Here is a 13,628-nt window from a genome sequence, read left to right as displayed (position 1 = left end):
TATCAAAGCTGGTGGCTGTGCTAGAGAGAAGAGAAGCAGAACACTGTTATTATCTTGAATGATCAATGCAACACTGCACTGTACAACGGTCATTGCCTTCAGGCCATGGACAGATCCAGCTAGATAATGACTTATATTTCTTTCAGTGGCCTTTTGTCTTTATATATGGCTTAGACCTTTTGTTCTTAAATATCAGGTCTATAACTTATGGCTTATTATTTTAATAATAACAAATAAGAAAATAAATTAATTGTTGAGAATTATGTACAGAGAAACACATACTGTCTTGACAGTTATTATTCAGTGTGCAATTCAGTAACATTAATTAAATCCTTTACATTGGACAGCCATCCTCTTTCTTCATTTACAAGTTATTCCTCCTCCACTAACATAAACTCAGTGTACACTAAATTGCCTATCTCTCATGTTATTGTTGTTAATTTGATCACATAGAAATAGAAGTTTTTTCTTATTTTAATTTAAAAAAATTTTTTTCTACTAGCTTATTTATAAAGTTCAAATTAAAATTTTTTTTCAAATTCAAATTTGAACAAATTCTTTCAGTTTCCCTCACTCCCCACCCATCAAATTGTAAAACCCAATGATTAATCCCCCTCCCCCTGCACATCCACATCCCTCTGCTTCCAGCCTCTCCCACCCCTCCTGGATCCTTATACTCATTCTACAATAATGGTCTTATACAATATTTACCTTATGGGACTGAGTTAGTTCACTCAGCATATTACTCTCCAGTCTCTCCCAAGTTAGGTAATAATTTACGAAGGTATTGCTCCTGCGTGCTGCATAGTATTCCATTGTGTGAATGCACCATAATTTCTCGATCCATTCCTTTGTGGTTGGACATTTGGGCTGTTTCCATGTTCTTGTGATAGTGAGTAACATAGAAAAGATGTTAAACCCCCACAATGCACTGGACATTTTCAACTTGGTAAGTGAAACACTTGTTTCATTTTAAGTAGATTTCAGGGGTTATTTTTTGGTCTGAAGTTTAAAGGTTCTTTTAAGGTAATGATTACCTGGGTGTGTCTGGGTTTCATGGTTTTATCTAGATATCTAGATTCCAGGACCATTTTAAATTCTGTCTTGAATTTCTCCCCTTTTGATCAGAATTCTCCAATAGAATCTTTGATTAAAACATTCAGTAATGGTTGCCAAGAGCCATGCAGCTTTCCCAGTCTTATGGTTAACGAAGCATTTACTTATGGAGACAGTTAGTCACACATTCCATCTTTTCCTCACATCCTTGATTCTTCTTCCTCTGAAAATAGAGATAAAATGTTCTGCCTGGAATGGCTGAAACTTTTAAACAGTGCTGGAATTTTATTAGTCAATTATACAATTTCAATATTGAACAACACACAGTATGAAATGGGATGTTGCACCTGAGATGAAGCATCTGGGTTTTTGTAGTTTTGTAGTCCAAGGAACAAAGAAAGTCAGAGAAATCCAGGTGGTTTTGGCGAGCCTTTCAGAATTCATCAAAATGTCTCTTGAAATCCATTCTTTCTCAGAATTGTGTTTGACTGAGAAGACACGATGCAAGTCTATTGATGTCAGCTTGTAGGCTACTCTAAGAGAGTTTGTTAGGTGTCATTAAGAGGTCTTCGGTTCATAGCGTGCCTATGAATAACAGATCTGAACTTTACCCTGTTCTGTGTGTGCCATCCTCATCATTTCTGATATTCTTGAGCCCATTGAGTCAATTGCTATGTCGATCTTGTTGAGAGATTTCCCCTTTCAACCTTCCCAAGCATGATATCATTTTCCATGGCCTCTCTTAAAAACATTCCCAAAATGTGTTAGATGAAGTTTTGTCATCATTGACTCTGGCTGCACTTTCTCCAAGACATATCTATTTTTTCTTCTGATAGTCCAGGAGATATTCAGTTCTCTTCTCCAAAACCACAAATCAAAGGAATTCATTGTCCAACTTTCAGATGCACAGGAAGTAATTGAAAAGACTATGGCCTGGATCAGGCACCCCTTAGTCTAAACTGACATCATTACTCAAGGCTGGTTGCCATGCTTGAAGAACTCTGCCATTATCTTGAATGATCAATGCCACACTGCATTGTACAAGGGTCATTGCCTTCAGACCATGGACAGATCCAGCTAGATAATGACTTATTTCCTTCAGTGGCCTTTTGTCTTTATAAATGGCTTAGACCTTTTGTTCTGAAATGTCAGGTCTATAACTTATGGCTTATTATTTTAATAATAACAAATAAGAAAATAAAATAATTGTTGAGAATATGTACAGTGAAACATATACCGTCCTGACAGTTACTATTCAGTGTGCAATGCAGTAATATTGATTAAATACATTGTACAGCCATTCTCATTCTTCATTTGCAAGTTATTCCTCCTTCACCAACATAAACTCGGTGTACCCTAATTGTTTGTCTTTCAAGTCATTGCTGTCAATTTTATCTCATAGAAATAGATGTTAAAAAACCACAATGCTTAAGCTAATAATTGATTTAGCACTTTGGAGAGAAGTCCTTGACAGCAGATTTTCTGAATGAACACGTCTTTTGATTTTTTTGACTTCTGGTACCAAGGGTGTTGATTGTGGATCCATCTAAGATGAAATCATTGACAATTTAAATCTTTTCTCCATCTATCATGTTGTCTATCGACCCAAGGGTGAGAATTTTTGCTTCCTTGATGTTGAAATGAAATCCATACTGAAGGCTGTAATCTTTGATTTTCTGCAGCAAGCGTTCAAGTTCTCCTCACTTTGAACAAGCAAGGTTGTAGTATCTGCATAACACAGATTGTTGAAGAACCTTAGTTTGATCCTGATGACACGTTCTTTTTCATATAGTCCAGTTTAAATGATTTGCTCAGTATACAGATTGAGATAAAGAAAGATGCTAATTATTACCTGCCAAGTTTTGATTATTTAATGCCTTAAACATTTGCCATATTATGAGGTTTTAATCATGTTTTTGAACTTGGTAAAAATGTTTCCAACTGGATGTCTAGAGTTCAGGCTCCTCTTTTTGATCAAGCCTCCACTAGGTGGCACTAATCACCCACAATAGAGTAACCATTCTGCAAGGATTTCTCCCCCAGACCTGCTGCGCTCTAGCTAAATTTATTTTGATGTTTTGTGTTTGTTTTCACCATGCTGTTTGGTCTCATCCTCAGGGTGAGTTATTTTCAGATTATATTGAAAAACAAAATTCATTGCCATGGAATTGAAAGCCAATCATATCTGACCCTCAAGCAGGTTATCAGAGGCTAAAAATCAGATGGGAAGAGATAACTTTCTATGGAATAGCCGTAGGTGGATTTGAACCCCAAGAGGGAGAGACACTACCTGTGGATTAACAGTAGTATGCTGGGCCAACTGCATCACCAGTGGAAACTAATTTAGGCCAATTTGAGGAACTCCTCTGACAATACAAAGGTTGTTGTTATGTGCCATCAAGTTGCCTGTGACTAATAGCAACCCTATGTACAACAGTCCTAAACTCTGCTCTATCCTGTGCCAATCTCACTGTCTCTGAAACACCCACCCCGATAACCCCAGTCACTGAATCAATCCACCTCATAGAGGGTCTTTCTCACCTGCGCTGTCATTCCACCCTCCCAAGCATGATGTCCTTCTCGAAGGATTGGTCCTTCCTTGAAATATGTCCAAAGCATATCACACGAAGCTTCAGAATCCTTGCTTCCAAGGAGCAGCCTGGTTTCACCCTCTCCAAGATGAACCTGTTTGTTCTCCTAGCAGTCCATGGTATATGAAATACTTTTCTCCAGCACCATAGTTCAAAGGCATCAATTCTCTTCTGTCCTCCCTAGTCATTGTCCAGCTCTCTGATGCATACCAAGTGATTGCAAGACCATGGCCTGTATTAGGCAAACCTTAGTCTCCAGAGTGATATCATTACTTTTCATTACTTTGGAGAGGTCCCTAACAGCTGACTTTCCCATCGCAATACATCTTTTAATTTCCTGGCTGCTGGTGCCAGGAGTGTTGACTATGGAGCCAAGTAAACTAAAGCTGTGAACAATCTCAATCTCTTCACCATCCATCCTAATGCTGCCAATTGACCCAATGGTGAGAATCTTTGTTTTCTTGATATTGAACCTCAATCCATATTGAAGGCTGCAGTCCCTGAAAATATGACCTTGATTCTATCCCACCTGAATTTCAAAACCATCTCAGGAACAGGTTTGAGGCCTTGAACATCCATGAGCGAAGACCAGATGGGCTGTGGGAGGATATCAAGAATATCATCCAGGAAGAGTGTAAAAGGTCATTACAAAGACAGAAGAGGAAGAAAAGATCAAAATGGATGTCAGAAGAAACTCTGAATATTGCACTAGAGCACTGAGGAGCCAAAGCAGAAGGAAGAATTCAAGATATTAAAGAGCTGAACAGAAGATTTCAAAAGGCAGCGAAGGAAGACAAAGTAAAATATTACAATGAAATGTGCAAGGAGCCAGAGTCAGAAAATCAAAGGGAGGGGAGCTCTGGTGGCCTAGTGGCAAGGAGCTGCAACTACAATCCCAGAGGTACACGGTTTGAATCCACCAGATGCTCTGCCGGGGAAGGAGGGACAGTCTCTTCCTGTACCAATCAGATCTGATTTGATGGTACACTCACACAAAAATAACAAAATAAAATAAAAAAAAATCAAAGAGGTCGACCTCACTCAGCATTTCTTTCTTATTTTTTTGGTGCCGAAACCCGGGAGCGAACCATCACTCAGCATTTCTTTTTTTTTTTTATTTTAATTTAGTTTGTTTATTTTTCATTTCAATGAACATCTACAGAGATTTTGGAATTCCATTCATTCATTGCTGCACCCTTCTCCCTACACAACCCCCTCCCCCCACCGTTTGCTCCTCTCCTTGAAAAGCAAAAGAAAATCTCCCTCATTGGTACACAATCCCCCCGCACCTCCCCAAACCCCATCCCCTAACCCCAAATATAATCCACTCTGCAACCCTCATTGCATACTCCTATGATAAAAATAATTCCCTAAAATATAATACTTTTAGACTATTCTCTCCCCCATAGACTTCACACTCAGCATTTCTTAAGCTCAAGGAACTGAAGACCAAATTCAAACCTTGAGTTGCTATACTTAAGGATGCTTTGGGCAGAATAGTAAATGATCCAGGAAGCATTAAAAGAAGATGGAAAGAGTATACAGAGTCATTGTACCAAAAGGAGTTGGCAGGCATGGAAGAGTTTTATGAAACAACATATAAGCAAGAGCCTATGGTGATGAAGGAAGAAGTTCGAGCCGCTTTGAAGGAAATGCTTAAAAATAAGGCCCCAGGAATTGATGGTATACCAGTTGATGTATTTCAGCTAACAGATGCTGCTGTAGAGGTGCTCACAAAATTTTGTCAAAAAATCGTGAGGACAACCACTTGACCAACTGACTGGAAGTGATCTCCATTTGTTCCCATTCCGAAGAAAGGTGATCCAACAGAAATAAATACAAAGGACATTAACCAATATCCTTATAGCAAAGAGCTGTGGTGCCCTATGGGAAGAAGTTGTGTTGCCAATACAAAGAAAGGCATGGTGTTCAAATCCCCCACTGCCAGCTCCTCAGGAGAAAGATAGAAAATCTGTTCCCTTGTGACTTTCAGCTCCGACAACCTCCTTGGGGATCAACTATGAGTCAGTTCAGACTCAACAGCACATGACAACAACAACATATATCAAAAGGCAAAACTGTACACATCATTTTCTTTATGAAATATAAGAATGTGTCACAGTTTACTTGCAAGGTTAGTAGATTTGGATGCCTAAAATTCAATGTAATAACAATAATTCATATAATTTGCAATTATAAAGGTGGACACAAATATAAATAGAACCGAACTAAGGGATATTGATAATTTCTTCCACCATCAAAGTCAAACCAGTTATTCAGAATTTTATACAGAGATGAAAAAGGATCACTGAGATTCGACATTATGCATAACATATGGGAAAGATGATAAAGGATACTTGCCATAATATGATTTTTAGTCACTTGCTATGCATCTGAGAGCTGGACAACGAATAAGGATGTCAGAAGAATTAATTCATGCCTTTGAACTCTGGTGTTGGAGTAGAGTACTGCACATCCCATGGACTGCCAAAAGAACATGTCTTGAAGACGGTGCATCCAGAGTGCTCCTTGGAGGCAAAGATGATAAAGCTTCATCTCACAGATTTTGGGCATGTGGCTAGGAGAAGTTATTCCTTGGAGAGAAACATCATGCTTGGAAAGGTATATAGATGGCAAAGGAGAGGATGACCCTCAACCAAGTGGATTGACACAGTCACTGCAGCAATGAACTTGAGGGTGTCAGAGACTGTGAAGTTGACATAAGATAAGACAGGTCTCAGATCTTTTGTTCAGAGGGTTCCTATGAGTCATATTCCACTCGATGGCACATAATAAGAACAAGTCATAGTATCATTGTTGTCATTATAGTATTCACTTCATGGAGTCCATGGATAGAATCATTTAAAACACTCTGTGTATGTTTAGTTAGAATTTCATCATGTTCTGTAATGTTCTCTAAACTTACTTAGAGTACAAATATAGACGTTAGATGATATATAAATAAAATAAATTGGATATCTATCTATCTATCTATCTATCTATCTATCTATCTATCTATCTATTTATCTATCTCATATAAAGTATATTCCTGGACCATTCAGATCTTAAGAAGGGAGTCAGTTGCTAAAAGAAGCAGTCAGTTGATATTTTACATTTAGTCTGGTTCAATGTTATAGTACATCTGTCAGTATGCTCAAGTGGAAGGCAGGGCTAAAGGCTACAGTTATTTAACCAATAAGTGCCCTGCTGTTGTTGTGTACCGTGGAATTGGAACTGCCCCAAATGTGACCCTCCAGTGGGGTTTCAGAGGCAGTATGTCACATGGGAAGAGATTTCTCCTAAGGAGAGGCTGGTGAATTTGAACTATGTATCTTTAGTATGGCAGCCCAACTCCTTTCCCACTAGAGCTCCCTAGGGCTAATCAGTACATTTCTGGTCATTGCAAATCAGTGGCAAAAGCAATTCGTAGTTTGAAGAGAAATAATGACTGTACCATAAGAGCTTCGAAGCTACCCCATGTGTCTGGTTGTCCTTGGATCATGCTATGTGCTGTGGTTGGCATGTTCCCAGCACAGAAAGCTGATAGAACCTCCCTGCTTCAAGTGTTAGTCACGTGAAACGGCCCACACTTGTCAATGCTGTTGATGTTAGAGACCATCAGGCTCACTGTGACTCAGAGGAGCCCTATGAACAACAGGGCAGAACCTTACCTTGTCCTGCTCCATTCTCATGATCTCCAAGCTCAAGCTCATTGTTAAAGTCCTTGCGTCAATCCATCTTGTTGGGAGTCTTCCTCTACCTTTCCTGAAAGGATGTCTTTTTTCACTGATGTGGACCTTCTAATAACACTCCCAAGATTTTGTCAATAGAGGCCTCTGACGTGGGACATGTTGTTATTGTTGTTGTTGTTGTTATGTGCCGTCGAGTCGTTTGTGACTCATAGCGACCCTATGTACAACAGCCCTAAACCCTGCTCTATCCTGTGCCAATGGCACAGCCTCTGACACACCCATCCCGATTACCCCAGTCACTGAATCAATCCACCTCATAGAGGGTCTTCCCCTCCTGCGCTGTCCCTCCACTCTACCCAGCATGATGTCCCTCTCTAAAGACCTGTCTCTCCTTACAACATGTCCAAAGTATGTCAGACGAAGCCCCAGAATCCTTGCCTCCAAGGAGTAGCCTGGTTTAACCCTCTCCAGGATGAATCTGTTCATTTTCTTGGCAGTCCATGGTACATTCAGTACTCTTCTCCAGCACCACAGCTCAAAGGCATCAATTCTCCTTCTGTCCTCCCTAGTCATTGTCCAACTCTCTGATGCATAACAAGCGATTGCAAATACCATGACCTGTATCAGGCGCACCTTAGTCTCCAGAGAGACACTGTTGCTCTTGAGTACTTTAGAGAGGTCCCTAACAGCAGAGTTTTCCATCCTGTTTTATTTTTCAACATTTTAGTGCGCCTTGTTTAGAAGTCTACACCCGACGCTGGTTTCATATTCAACAACTCATAGCTGGATGACTGTGTGAATTATTCTGTGACATTGGTCACAATGTGCCGGCACTGTCCCCATTTTTACTCCATTTTCCCTGTTTTTTATTCTCCCACTTTTCCTGCCCGTCCTTGCCTTCTTGTTTGCTTTTTTTTGCAAATACTACCCATTTGTTCTCATTTAGTTTCTTGTTCTAAGGAACATATTCTTTATGGGTGTTGCTACTGCTTATTTTGTGGGCTAATCTGTTGTTGAGATGAAGGGTGATCTCTGGAGTTCCAGGTTGAAAAGAGATCTTAGAAACTTTGGTGTTTTCTTCAGCCTCTATGACACCAGTCATTCTGATATTTCATTTTGTTTTGATTTTTTATGATTTTGAGTTTTGTTTGACACTTGACCTCCCATCCTTTCTCCTTTCTTTTTGTGTAGTCAGTGATGTTAAAATAGCACATTTTATTTACCTTTCATCTGTTGGTGCACACATAGGTTGTCTTAATCCAAGTCCATTGTTGTTAATTGCCTTCAACTTGAACATGACTCATAGTGTGACCCTATGAACAAAAGGCCTGAAGCCCCTCTACAACTATCGACATTTATCAGTTTGTAGAGTTTCTGGAGGCATGGTGTTTTCTCTCTCTCTTTTGGTGAAGTTTTCCAATAAACACAATAATTTTCAGGAAGCTCCAGTTATCTTTTTCCTTTCTGTTGCTAAAGTGTTTTTAGTTATGTTTGATATTAAATGTATGCTATAAATTTGGAGTTCTATCTTGGTCTCTCTCCATCCACCATGATGTTACCTATCGGCTAAGTGGTAAGAATATTTGTTTTCTTGACGTTGAGATACAATCCATATGGAAGGCTGTCTTCTTTGATCTGCAACAAGTGCTTCAAGTCCTTCTCACTTTCAGCAAGCAAGATTTTGTCGTCTGCATAATGCAGGTTTTTGATGAGTCTCTCTCTGATCTTGATGCCACATTCCTCTTTATAGAGTCCAGCTTCTCAAATAATTTGCTCAGTATACAGATTGAATAGGTATATGGAAAGAATACAGTTTTGGTGCACTCCCTTCTTAATTTGAAATCATTAATTGTTCCCTTGCTATGTTTGCACAACAGCCTCCTGGACCAGGTATAGGTTTTGCATGAGCACATGCTCTGGGACTCTCATTCTTCTCAATGTCAGCCACAACTTGTTATGATCCACACAGTCAAAGGCCTTTGCATAGTCAATAAAGCACAAATAGCATCATGATGGATGGAGAGGAGACTGAAACTGTCAACAACTTCATCTTACCTGGATCCACAATTAACACCCTGGTACCGGCAGTCAGGAAATAAGAAGATGCATTGCACTGGGAAAATCTGCAGTTAGGGACCTCTCCAAATTATTGAGAAGTAATGTTGTCAATTTGAGGATTAAGGTGTGTCTGATTTAGGTCATGGTCTTTCTGATTTCTTGCTATGCATCTGAGAGCTGGGCAGTGAATGAGAATTACAGAAGAAGAATTGACACTTTTGAAGAAGAGCACTGAACATCCTATGGACAGCCAAAAGAATAAGTAAATATGTCATAGAAAGGATACAGCTGGTGTGCACTCTTGGAAGCCAAAGATGTGGCTTCTTCTCACATACGTTGGGCATGCTGTTGTTGTTGTTTTGTGCCATCGAGTCACTTGTGACTCATAGTGACCCTCTATGTACAAGAGCCCTAAATGCTGCTCTACCCTGTGCCAATCTCGCCGTCTTAAACACACTCATTCCCACTACTCGACTGACAGAATTGATCCATCTCATCGAGGGTCTTCCTCTCCTACACCGTCCTTCCACTCTCCCAAACATGATGTCCCTCTCCAAGGACCAGTTCCTCCTTGTAACATGTCCAAATTATGTCAGACAAAGCTTCAGAATCCTTGACTCCAAAGAGCATTCTGGCTTCACCTTATCCAGGACAAACCTGTTTGTTCTCCTAGCAGTCCATGGTATATTCAACACTCTTCTCCAGCACCACAGCTCAAAGGCATCAATTCTCTTTCTATCATCCCTAATCATTTTCCAACTCTCCGATGCATAGCACGTAATTACAAAGAATATAGCCTGGATCAGGCTCAACTTAGTCTCCAGCCTGATGTCATTGCTCTTCAGTACTCTTGAGAGGTCCCTCACAGCTGACTTTCTCAATGCAATTAGTCTCCTGATTTCCTGGATGCTGTTACCAATAGTGTTGACTGTGGAACCAAGTAAACGAAAACTGTTAACTATCTCAATCTCTTCACCATCCATACTGATGCTGCCAATTGGCCCGTGTTATTAGGAGGGGCTATTCCTTGGAGAGGGACATGATGCTTGTAAGGGTGGAAGGTTGACAAGAGAGGAAGACCCTCTTTCAAGTAGATTGATACAGTGACTGCTGCAGTGTCCTCTAGTGTGTCAGAGAGTGTGAGGATGGAAGGGTTCCGCTCTGTTGCTTACAGGGTTGCTATGTGTCATACTTGATTCGATGGCACCTAACAACAACAACAAAAACAACAACATCTGGGTAACCATGTTATAGTCCAGAAACTTTATAATTTAGGTCTGTGATCTAAACTTTATAGTTTAGATCTGGCATTTAGATCTGTGATCTATTCTCCATTCCTTTGTGTGTGTGATGTGATATACAGATCCTGTTTTGTTTTTTTGCCAGCAGATACCCAGTTTTGCCTGTCATTTAAGTCTGTCTTCTCAACTGAATGAACTTCTGCCCTTGTCAGAGATCAGCTATTCATAGATGGATGGGTTTATTTCCAGGTTCTCAATATTTGCTCCACTTTTCTAGGTTTCTGTTGTTGTTTTGCCAGGAGCAGACTGTTTTAACTATTGCATAATTTGCTGTGAGATTGAGCAATGTGTGGCTTCTTTCTTCTTTAATGAGGTTTTGGCTATTTGGGAACTTTTTTGTTTCTATATAAATTTGGAGGTTACTTTTTACATTTTGTTAAAGAAATGTTGTTAGGATTTTTGTTAGATCACATTATATTATAAGCCATTTTGAGTAATATTCATTTTCACATTGTATCATCTTCCAATCCATGAACAAGGTATGCTTTTCTGTTTATTTAGGTCTATTTTATTTCCTTGTGGTAGTGTTTTATGTATTATGTGGTATAATTTTTTAACCTTTTTGGCTACACTTACTGCTTTTATCTTTACAGAGTCTATTGTAAATAATATGGAATTCTCATTTTGAATTCTCTTTGTTGGTAGAGGAATCACTCCGGTTTTTTAACTTTGATCTTGTACCCTGACACTTTGATGAACTCTTCTGTTAGTTTTAGTAATAATCTTCTTCATTCTCTGTAATTTTCTGCATATAGGATCGTGTTATCCGCAACTGGGGTCATTTTACTTCTTCCTTACCAATTAGAATACCATATACTTCTCCTACTTGGCTTATCGCTCAGGCTGGTACTTCTGGGGCAATATAGACTAGGATTGGTGGATAACAGGCGTCCATGTCTAGTTCCTATGTTCAAGAAGAGTATTTTCAATCTTTCTACATTGAGAGTAAAGTTAGGTTTTGGTTTTGTATGTTCTTGTCAGAGATTGTCAAGACAAATGTGCCTCATAGCAACCTTGTGCTCAACAGAATGAAATGGTAGCTGGTCTTATGCTCTCCTCACCATTGGTGCTGTATTTGAACTCTTTCATTGTCACAGCACTCCGTCCACCCATCATGGTTTGTTTTCTTCTGACCCTCTACTAAGCATGATGTCCTTCTCCACAGACCATTTCTTCTTGATAATCCAAACTATGTGAGATGCAGCCTCATCATCCTGGATTCCAAGAAGCCTTCCAGCTACACTTCTTCCAAAACAGCTGTGTTCATTTTTCTGGTAGTCCATGATGTTGTTGTTGTTGTTATTATTTGCAGCCAAGTCGTAGGCAACTCATAATAACCCTCTGAACGAAAGTCCTCAACTTGTGTGTGTAACTTTCATCCTTTCTCCAGGTTCATAGGGTTTCAGGAGGCAAGCTATTATTGAAGTGGATGCCACTCTTGCTTCCAAGCTTGTTTTAATTGGGAAGCTCCACCCAACACTGTCCACCATGGGTAACCATTCTCGCATTTGACACATCAGTGTCACAGTGTTCAGCTTCACAGCAATCACGGATTACCTCTGTATGGCAAGTGGACAAACTAGGGCTATATGACCTAGAAGAAGGTTTGACCAAAAACAATGAAACACTGACCAGAGGGCCCTACAGTATTTTACTATTCTGGCATGCCCAAATGCTGGCAAACTCTGGGTCAGAGACTCCTAATTCTTCTAGCAAGTTCACTCTGCAGCCACCCAGTTGGGGCAAAAAGAAAGCCACAAACGCCCTAGCATTCCCGACTGGCCTCTCCTTCTAGGCTCCAGAGGCTGCATGCATCTATCCAGATGACACTGATACTCAGGAGAGACACTTGCCCTTGGGCTCCAGGAGTGGCCATCTATTTCAGTATTTTACCATTTTCCAATCATCACCCTAATTAAAATACATCATGTTGTTGTTAAGTGTCGTGAAGTCGTAGATGACCCATAGTGACCCTGTGAATGGAAGTCTTGAACACAGAACTTTCATCTTTTTGTCCAAATTCATAGAGTTTCTGGAGGCAAGCTTTTTTTGGAAGTGGATGCCACTCTTACTGCCAAGCCTGTTTTATTGAGGAGATCCACAAAAACCAGGCCTGAGGGCTGCAGACCTGAGGGCCCAAAAGCCTTTTTAAAATATGAGGCCAAATCCAATCAGCTCACACCCTAATGTGAGCAATAGCCACACCCTCATCTCAACCCCAAACCAGAAAATACACCTTTGTAGAAACTGGCTTTTCCCCTCATCTTCCCAGCTTGGAAACAACTCCTTCATGGTCCAGCTTTCAAGAGCAATATAAAACAGTATTGAAAATACCATAGGTCAGGTATACTTTAGTTCTCAAAGTGACGTCTTTGCTCTTTAACACCTTAAAGAGGCCCTTCCCTTGGCAGCAGATTTGACTGGCACATGTATTGACTGGATTCTTGACTACTACTTCTATAGATGCTGATTATCAATCAAACCAAAATAAAACCCCTGACAATGTCCCCATTTAACACGTTGTTGACGGTTCTGCTGTGAAGACTTTTGCTACTTTATGTTGTGCTGTAATCAATACTGAAGACTATAGTCTCCCCCAAAGTCCCCCCGAAGGGAGCAGCAGCAGGGTGTTGAATAGCATCCCCGATGCTGCCAGAGCTTTCACACTATAATAATTTTACTAGTTATCTTTCTATTTCTGCAATAATAGTCTCATATAGTATTGAGACAGGTTTTTATCCCCATTTTACAGGGGAGAAAACTGAGGCCTGGGAGGGGATGGACACTTTTACCCAGGTATTGTTTCTAGCCTGCATACTCCCCCAGGATGAGGAGCTGGGCTGACTGTGTGCAGAGTGCCCAGTGGACAACTCAGTGCCAGGCCTTCATGTCCCCATCCCAGGACAGGGGGCAAGGACAGAGGGTGGAAG

General features: G+C 40.2%; 1 pseudogene; it reads right to left on the bottom strand.

Moving 5' to 3' along the window:
• LOC102851634 overlaps positions 1-13,628 on the bottom strand; it is a 182,380-nt pseudogene that overhangs the window by 86,447 nt on the left and 82,305 nt on the right.

This window comes from Elephantulus edwardii, unplaced genomic scaffold, assembly GCF_000299155.1.
Source record: "Elephantulus edwardii isolate Elephantulus edwardi_28Jun2011 unplaced genomic scaffold, EleEdw1.0 scaffold00024, whole genome shotgun sequence".
NCBI classification, from domain to species: domain Eukaryota; kingdom Metazoa; phylum Chordata; class Mammalia; order Macroscelidea; family Macroscelididae; genus Elephantulus; species Elephantulus edwardii.
This window is presented reverse-complemented; position numbering and strand designations above follow the sequence as displayed.